The sequence below is a fragment of the Macaca mulatta genome, chromosome 11 (assembly GCF_049350105.2).
Source record: "Macaca mulatta isolate MMU2019108-1 chromosome 11, T2T-MMU8v2.0, whole genome shotgun sequence".
Lineage (NCBI taxonomy): Eukaryota > Metazoa > Chordata > Mammalia > Primates > Cercopithecidae > Macaca > Macaca mulatta.
The window spans coordinates 30,310,476-30,320,035 of NC_133416.1; positions in this window are offsets into that span (position 1 = coordinate 30,310,476).

Here is a 9,560-nt window from a genome sequence, read left to right on the forward strand (position 1 = left end):
CTGACTCGCGGTGGTGGGGGCCGGAGGGGGAACCTAATAAATGTTAGCTATTGGGAGGAAAAGCACAGACTATGGGGCTCACTACATGAGAAATAGCGAGTTCAAAGAAGACATAATGGAAGATGTGAGTAAGACGAGGCCCAGAGAAGTTAGCTTGACAAAGGAAAGCACATGGAAAGCTAGGGAGGAGTGTTCAGGGAGGAAGAGTTCTAGAGGTGGGAGAATGGAAGGCGTGTTGAGGGAACTAAAAGTAATAGATCAATGAACATAAAATGGATTCTGGAGGGAGAGAGAGGAAGGGCTTTGATTCTGCAGGGTTGCATATGTCAGAGAGTTCTTGAGACTAACCAAGCACACACCTACCTCATGGATGTCAGCTTGACCTTCCTTCTGCCTGGATTACTCTTCCCTACATGCCTCTTTCCCTTGCTTCCTTCAGGCCTTTGCTCAGACTTCAGGAAATTCTTCCTTGACCACCCTACATAAAATAGGATTTAAACTGTATAGGGCAGTAGTGAAATAGGCAGATTCAGGAGCCCAACTGCTGGGACTCACATCCCAACGCTACCCTTTCCTGCGGCAAATTACTTCACCTTGTTATGCTTCACCTTCGTCATGTGTAAAATGAGCATAATACTAGTACTGATGCGGGGAGGTGCTATAAGGATTACATGAACTAATAGAAGTAGACCCTTGAGAAGATTGCTTGGCACATAGTAAGTACTCAGTAAGCGTCTGCTGCTGTTATTGTCACTAATAATATTATTCCAAATAGTAAATAAAGCACACGATCAAGGCCATTACCCAGTTAAAGTTAGCACCTGTTCAGTCTGCTCAGTGCTCTGCGAAAGCTGCTGGGACCTAGAGTTCTACGAGGGGGATGATTTTGTCGTTGATGTTATTTTGCTTTTGTTATTGTAGTTAGGAAACACATTGAACACATCAAGAAATATATGGAAGTGTATAATGAATATCTGTATATCCACCACTCAGCTTAAGAAATAAGATGTTACAGGCTGGGCACGATGGCTCGCGCCTGTAATCCCAACACTTTGGGGAGGCTGAGGCGGGTGGATCACTTGAGGTCAGGAGTTTGAGACCAGCCTGGCCAACATGGTGAAACCCTGTCTATACTAAAAAGACAAAAATTAGCTGGGCGTGGTGGTGGGCACCTGTAATCCCAGCTACCTAGGAGGTCGAGGCAGGAGACTCACTTGAACCCAGGAGGTGGAGGTTGCAGTGAGCTGACATCACGGTGCTGCACTCTAGCCTGGGTGACAGAGTGAGATTCTGTCTCAAAAATAAATAAACACATAAATAAATAAAATGTTACAAATGGAAGCATCGTAAAGTGTTTTGGTTCTGATTTCCTTCTTATTGTCCAACACTACAAACTTTTTCCTAAGTGAGCCACTAGAAAGCTACTTCCACAGAGTGCTGACAGGTATTATGTGGGGAAAAGTTTGGGGGATTGGGTTCAAATTAGTTTGAGAAATACTGACTTTAATAAAGTAAAATGGGGTTATTTTCTTCACGATAGCTCAAAGCCTTTCAAGCTGAACCCAGGAACCCCTTTCTATGCCATGTCTTTCGTGACCATGTTTTATACAAAACAGTTTTGGAAACACCAATCTGTGTTATACTACTGCATCAACTCCAAAAAGTACCAATCACCTGATAATTTTCGCACCACTCGAAGAGGATAAATTAATTTTAAAACTTGAGTTAAAAAATAGGGCTTAGTCATTAATAATCTTAGTGCCAAGAAGATCAGAAGCAAATGGGCAGTTTGACTTTAATAACCATGGAGTTATGGCCTAATATTTACATTCCAATTTTCTCCATAATCTTGCTATTTTATTCCATCCACCTTTTCCTTGATCCTGATATTTATTTATTTTTAATCGTCATTGTAACAATTTTTTGTTGTTATTGCAATAGCTCTCAAATCCCTTGTAGAACAAGGCAGGGAATATATTCATTAAACTCAAATGAAATGTACCTAATTTCTTCACTCAAATATACTAAATTTTACAATGCTGATTTAATAACTATATTGGACATTTCTTTTGGTTATTTCCAAATTTAACATTGATTGATACTGATATTAGGCCTTTGGTATTGACGTAAGCCAGAAATTGGACTATAGCCACACCATACTTATAAATGTAGTCATTTCAAGGTTATGTGGTGGTAGAAGTCTGGGTCAGTGATGATCTGATGGATTGGAAGATGGGTGGGGAAAAAGTTCTTGGAGCAGCTGGTCCCTGAGCTGTGATTTAAAGAGGAGAAACTTGTGGTTTGGTTGTTATTCCATAGATATGGAAAAAATTGAGCCAAGGCTCACAGCCAGGAGAGGAAGAACCAGTGGAAGGAACCACATGACAATAAATTTAGTTGGTGTGGAAGGTGAAGGCTAGGTTAGAGTAGGAGATGAAAACAAAGAGGGCGGGGCAAGCTGGGAGAGGCCTTTGAAAGAAATACTCGGAAAATTGTGTTTGATTCAAAGTGTAATAGGAAATCAATGTAAGTTCATGAGAGGATGTGGTCAAAATGATGAACAAGGAAAACAAAAAGAGAAAAGGAGTAACTCTGGAAATTGTAGTCCTACAAACACAATTTACGTACCAGTAAATATTATATAATCTATTTGAAAACAAGTAAACCATATTTGTTGAATGGGTGGAGTGAGTTCAATGCAATGGTGAGTGAACACATGGGTACGCTGAGGGAGGTGGCTTCTAGAACCCAGGTGATAGGTGCCCATAATCAGGACAGTGGCTTGTCAGAGACTCTGTGCGAATGTCAAGAGGGATAACAATAATGATGATTATATACATACATACCTACCTATATAATATCAGGCATCAGGCAGCACTCTGATGAAACTATAATAAAACAGGTGAGGTAGATAAGTCCCTTGCCTTTAGGAAGCTTAAAATCTAGAGGCAACAATTCATACCCATTCAACAAATTCTTACTGAGCACTTGATCCTGGCCAGGGTGTGCCATGTGCTGGTGGTGGAATAAAAGATACAGTTCTCATGAAGCTTACAGTCCATCAGGATATAAACAAGTAGGCAGATAATTAACATCAGTGTAAAGAGAGTCTCTAGGGAAAATACAGAGAGCTGGAGCTAGACTGATGGGGTGGACTGAACATGCACAGAATGGAGTGAGATGTGTTTCTAAAACTCAGGGGAGTTACAATTATACTATTTTGATAAGCATTTTGGAGGAGGGTGGCGAGCAGGGGAGAGCTCCAAGAAGCATGCTTGAATAGCAATAATGGATCATTAAATGCCTTTCTAAAGAGGCAGAGGTTGGTAATCTTCAGGGCTTTTCTTTTGCTGAACTGGAGATTCAAATCTGATGCTAGAGGGAAACTTTTCACAGGCCACAGAAGAGAAGCTAATTGCTGGCTGCCTCAGGAGCTCCCTCTCTACTCTTCCCCGCAGAGCGTATGGCTTCTCCTCTATACAACCATCTAAGAGAATCGATTTGCAGAGGCGCTCATGGTTGGCTTGTATTTCTCGGTCTTGATTCCATTCTGCAGTGTGCTATGGGAGCATGTAAGTGGGGTGCCTAGCCCGTTTTGTTGGGCTGGGGAGAGGGGTGGACAGTGCTTGATGATGTCGTAGTTCAGAATGATGAAAAAAGAACTATGATCCCAGGGGGCAGCTGCCAGAGAAGACTTGGAAGGAGCGTGGTAACGGGAAACCCAGGAGAAACTACCTGATGCTTTAAACCTGTCTTAATATATGTGAATAGTGTGTTGTTCCCTCTGTATCCTGCTTATCTCCGTGATCTCCGAATGATCTGTTAGTGCAGCTTGGCCACTCACAGACGTTCTCTGAAGGAGATAGGTGCTGTTGGTGAAGAAGTGAAAGTCAGAAAAAGTCAGAAGTCAGGCTTGTTGTTCAGAGCCCTTTGATCCAAGTAACAGAGCCCAACCAAACTAGGTTGTGAAAAAGGAGATTGCTCCTCCCCCATCCCTGCCCCCCTCATATCACTAAAAACCTTGGGAAATGAGTGCGCAATGGACTGAATGTTTTGTTGCTTTTTTCGTATGTTGAAACGCTAATCTCCAGTGTGATGGTATTAGGAAGTGGGGCCTTTGGAAGGCAATTAGGTCATGAGGATGAAGCCCTCATAAATGGGATAAATGCCCTTATAAGAGGAGGTGGGAAAGTGAGCTGGCCCTCTTTCTGCCATGTGAGGATACAAGGTGAAGCTGGCTGTCTGTGACCTGCAAGAGGGCCTTTACCAGAATCCAAGCCCGCTGGCACCCTGATTTCTGACTTCCCAACCTCCAGAACTGTAAGAAATAAATATTTATTGTTTCCACTCAGTATATGGTAATTGGGTTGGGAGCATGAACTGACTAAAACAAGGTGGATGCAGGGCATAAGCCATGGTGTCAGGGTTACCTTTTCCTCTCTCTTGTCTCTGCTTTTCTTTGTAACTCAGCTTCTTTCCCTCTTATCCTGGACAGCCTCTTTCAAGCAGCTGGGGAGATGATGAACAAGAAAAATGCGAACACTTTTCATACAATTCAAGATTGTGAAGGCAACAGAATCATCATTCCCATTACGCTCAGCAGAAAAGTCTAGGGAAAATTCTGATTGGCTAATTTGATGACGTGCTCATCCCCGAACCATCATTATGGTTAAGGATAATGGAGTTCTCTGACCAAGTTTAGGTCATTTCCCACTTTGTGGATTGGAAGGTTGCATTAACTCTCCTATCCCTGAAACAGACACTGTTTAGAGAAAAAGAGTGGATCTATCGAGGGGAAGATACTGCTAATAAAATATAATTTTTTAAAAAGTAAAATCATGGCTGGTCATGGTGGCTCACGTCTGTAATCCCAGCACTTTGGGAGGCTGAGGAGGTCAGATTACCTGAGGTTAGGAGTTCGAGACCAGCCTGGTCAACATGGCGAAACCCTGTCTCTACTAATAATACAAAAATTAGCCAGGCAAGGTGGTACGTGCTTGTAATCCCAGCTACTCTGGAGGCTGAGGCACGAGAATCACTTGAACCGAGGAGGCAGAGGTTACAGTGAGCCGAGATCATGCCACTGTACTCCAGCCTGGGCAACAAAGTGAACTGTGTCTCAAAAAAAAAGAAAGAAAGAAAGAAAGAAAGTAAAATCATAGGCCAGGTATGATGGCTCACGCCTGTAATCCCAGCACTTTGGGAGGCTGAGGCAGGCAGATCACTGGAGGTCAGGAGTTTGAGACCAGCCTGGCCAATATGGCGAAACCCTATCTCTACGAAAACTACAAAAATTAGCCAGGCTTGGTGGTGGGTGCCTGTATTCCCAGCTACTCAGGAGCCTGAGACAGGAGAATTATTTGAACCTGGGAGGTGGAGTTTGCAGTGAGTTGAGATTGCACCATTGAACTCCACCCTGGGCAACAGAGCAAGACTTTGTCTCAAAAAAAAAAAAAAAAAAAAAAAAGAAAAAGAAAAGAAAAGAAAAAGAAAAAAAGAAAAGAAAGAACGAAAGAAAGAAAAAAAGTAAAATCATGACTGATACAGATATGCAAATGAGCATATATAAAAGATTTATTATATTCACTAATCAATGAAAAAACTAACATTACAACTCGTTCCAAAAAGAAACTGATTTAGGGATATTGAAATAAACATCCAAATGGAGGCAAAACTATTTTTTCCAGAATGGGTGGGAAAGAAATCAATCAAACCTATACCAAATAGGAAAAAATTACAGACAAAAATCATTTTCCATTCCTGTCGGTTACCTAGAAGTCACAGAGTTGTAAATACCTCCCACAGTGTCAGAATCTGATAACCCAGAGGGGTTTCCTCTAGCGTGTAGTTGCATAGTTTTCAACTGGAAGCGCAAATATTTTGCCTACACCAGGCAGACAAACAACATGTGTTCACTAAACAAGGGATGTAGTATTTGAGAGAGAAATGTTTCCCCTTGTAATTCCAGGTGGTACCAGCAGAAAGCTTACCTAAATTCAGTTACCATAGGTAATATATTGGTTCCTGGAAATGGGGTCTCCGCCTCAGTTGTCTCTGTGTTCTCTGGACCTAACACATGAGAGATGTTTATTAAGTGTGTGAGATGAATGTTGAATAGTGCACCTGCCATGTGGACTTCCTCTGGAGCAATAGAAAAGTGTCCCCACCTTTATGTTGCTCATACATAGCCTTGAACCATTTCTACAGCTCTTAGTTCTCAGCTAGCAGGAAAGCCCTGTAATTTTATTGCTACAAAATATATTGCATGTATGTAAAACATTAGAAACTTGGATTTGGGGATTTGTATTATAGATTACTCAAGGTTAATTTTGGTTCTACAGAGATATTATTTCTGTGGTGGCTGGCTATAGTAACACTAAACAAGCATGAAGAATTGTTGCTATTATAACTACAGTAAACTATGTTATAATTACAGTAAAAAAAAAACACAAAAAAAGAGTGAACAGCAAAAGATGATAGGAACTGGGATTTTCATTAAACTCCAGTCTATGTTGAGTGTGCCAGCAAATGGAACTTACAACTCCAACGAATACAACTTTTTTCAGGGCATCTAGTTACTCCCAACCAATGAGATACATATTTATTAGACCATAAGCAGCTGCTGGGCCAACCCTCAAGGAAAAACATCAACTCAATAGGAAACAACTGCTAAAAATGTATAGGGAATAAGAAAAAAAAAATAAGCAGGTGTGTGTGTGTGTGTGTGTGTGTTTTTTGAGACAGAGTCTCTCTGTCACCTGGGCTGGAGTGTAGTGAGATCTTGGCTCACTGCAACCTCTGCCTCCCAAGTTCAAGTGATTCTCCTTCCTCAGCCTCCCAAGTAGCTGGGACTACAAACATGCACTACCACGCCCGGCTAATTTTTTTTTTTTTTGTATTTTTTGGTAGAGATGGGGCTTCACCATGTTGGCCAGTCTGGTCTCAAACTCTTGACCTCAAGTGATCCGCCGGCCTCAGCCGCGCAAAGTGTTGGGATTACAGGCGTGAGGCACTGCGCCCTGCCAGCAATTATATTTTCGGTACAAGGTCCAGAAAGACCAAGCCATCTGTGAACTGCCCGCCCCACAGTCAAACTGTGGAATCAAGACTGCCTATCCTTTAACATGCACTGTTTTGACATTACTTCTCCTCCGAATTGCTTCTTAATGGTGACACCACAGGCACATGTGGTACCAGGAGAGAGTTAGGCAAGCAGCATAGTAGTTCTCTGTGGGAGCAGATAGAACTTCATCTGCCTTTAGATTCATGGGGTAGCCTTCACTACTTGGGGCAGATAAATCTGTGTGATTCTTGGAAAATGTGGGACAAGGAGACCCGTAATGAGAAGGAGTCAATTTTAGGAACATGGTCCTTTACCATAGTAAAAGGTAAAAATCTCTGTTTCCCCCATTCAAAGAGTCAATAAAGTATATCCAGCCATTATCCCAAGACCTGTGTTTTCCTCTGGGCCGTAAAATATATACTTAGTTGTGCATCTCTTTAAAAGATTCACTTAGTGTAAAATGGAAAGACAGCTTTGAGCAGGGCAGGCTTCTTGACAGCTAGATTGCGCGCTATGAAAAGGAAAGAATAGAGAACAGGTTTTTAAAAGCAAGGAAGTTTCAGACTCTTGAAGGGAAATGTGGGGAGAACTTAAGCAGCTTGAGCCGACAATGCTTTCAAAACAAGTCAAGCTAGCACCTCTGTAAGATGGTGTCTGACCTTCACCCCCTACGCAAGCTGATTTCTAAATGGAAAGAAGCTGAAACTCAAATGAGGCCTGGCCTATTCTCCCCAGGGTGCCCTCCTACGATGAAAGGCGTTCTTCTTCCCTAATCAAGTCTATCCCAGTGGAAAACTCTTCTTTCCTCTTTTCTGTGTAATTTAAAAATAAATAAGTCACCAAAAGCCAATCTAGAGATGAAAACCCATTGAAAAGAAATGATGACATGCTTGTTACTGGCTCCTGTGTGGGCCATGCACAGGGAGTGGGCACACACTGCTGTTAGCTGGAGAAAGCATGAACTGCTGAAATTATTTCTGACTGCTAAATGAAGGAGGAAAACTGCCGTGCAATGTGCCAAGTGTTCACATAGAAAATCGCATACCCCAGGGAAACGGGGAGGGAGGGGGAGACGCAGAAAAACTGAATATTGGAGTTTTGGAGCAGGTTGAGAGGTAACAGGAGGGGAAAGATTTCATCTCTGGGGTGGTCCCATTTTAAATCTGCTTTCGCCTTCTTACAGAAAGTGGCTCTCTGTATACCTTTACACACCCGCCTGCCAGCCAGCGCTTCCTCGCCTTCCTCTGCCACACTCCTTTTAAAGCAACAGCTGCCCATTCATGGGCCTGGGCAAACACCTGGGCTTCTTGGCTGTGTGTGTGTTTGTGTGTGTGTGTGTGTGTGTGTGTGTGTGAGACAGAGAGAGAGAGCGAGAGAGAGAGAGAGAGGGAGAGAGAGCAAGTGAGCAAGAGAGCATTTTAGAGCTGTGTGGAATCTAAGGTGGCAGTCAGCCTTACGAGATGCCTGGAAAGACAGAAGCTGGTAAAATGATGAAATAGAGGACTGAAGCAAAACAGGATTGTATTGGACCTGTGATTGCCCTGAATTTGCAGACAGCAAGACAAAAATCGTTTTGTCTAGAAGATGTTTATTCTGAACCAAGCTTTCCTGCACTATTTGTAAGCTATGGTGCACAGAGTAGAAGCTCTGAAGTTAGGCGAAACTTACTGTGAATCCCATCTCTGCCACTTACAAACTGCATGATCTTGGGCAAGTTGTCTAATCTGTCTCTGGCAAGGTCGCATTATCTGTAAAATGGAGACGAAGAATATCTTTCTCACAGGATGCTTGGAGGGATTAAATGAGATACAGTATAGTATAAATCAGGTTAGAAAACTAAGTCTTTGCTCTATTATTTGTTGGCTAGGTATTATACTAATTTATTCTTTCTGACATAATATTCTAATGTTAAAAGATGTTGCTCCAAAACACAATTTCTAATCCTTGAGGAAGATGACAATGAAGAATCTCTTACTATGTCATATGAAGAAAACACTGTTCTCTCTAAAAAAAGCTGCTGGCTTCAGTTTCTTCCACCTATGGAGAACCATGATACATCTCTTTAATATATTCTTTTGTATTCTACATTGACTGAAGGGTTCCACTAAAACCCCTGATGAATAGAAGAAACAGTAATGTGCATATAGGGTTACCAAATTTAATGTGGCACGGTTTGTTATTGTTTTGCATTTATTTTGTAGAACATAGAACTCATCAGAGCGTCTTCCCAGCAGCTTTTCAATGACAACCCAGTGAGCTATGACCATCAATGACTTTACTCAAATGAAAGATGGATGGACTGTTTTACTCTTCAGACCTCAAAGCAATGTAGACTTGGCAGGGAGTAGTCACCATTAAAACAATCCATTTTTTTTTTAGAGGTGACACATTTTGTATTTGTTCCAATTTGTAAATGTCTTTGAGTTTGGAGGAAAACGTAAGGAAACTCTTTGGAAGATGTTTCGAAGCTTAATTAAAATGCAATTTGAAAATGTAC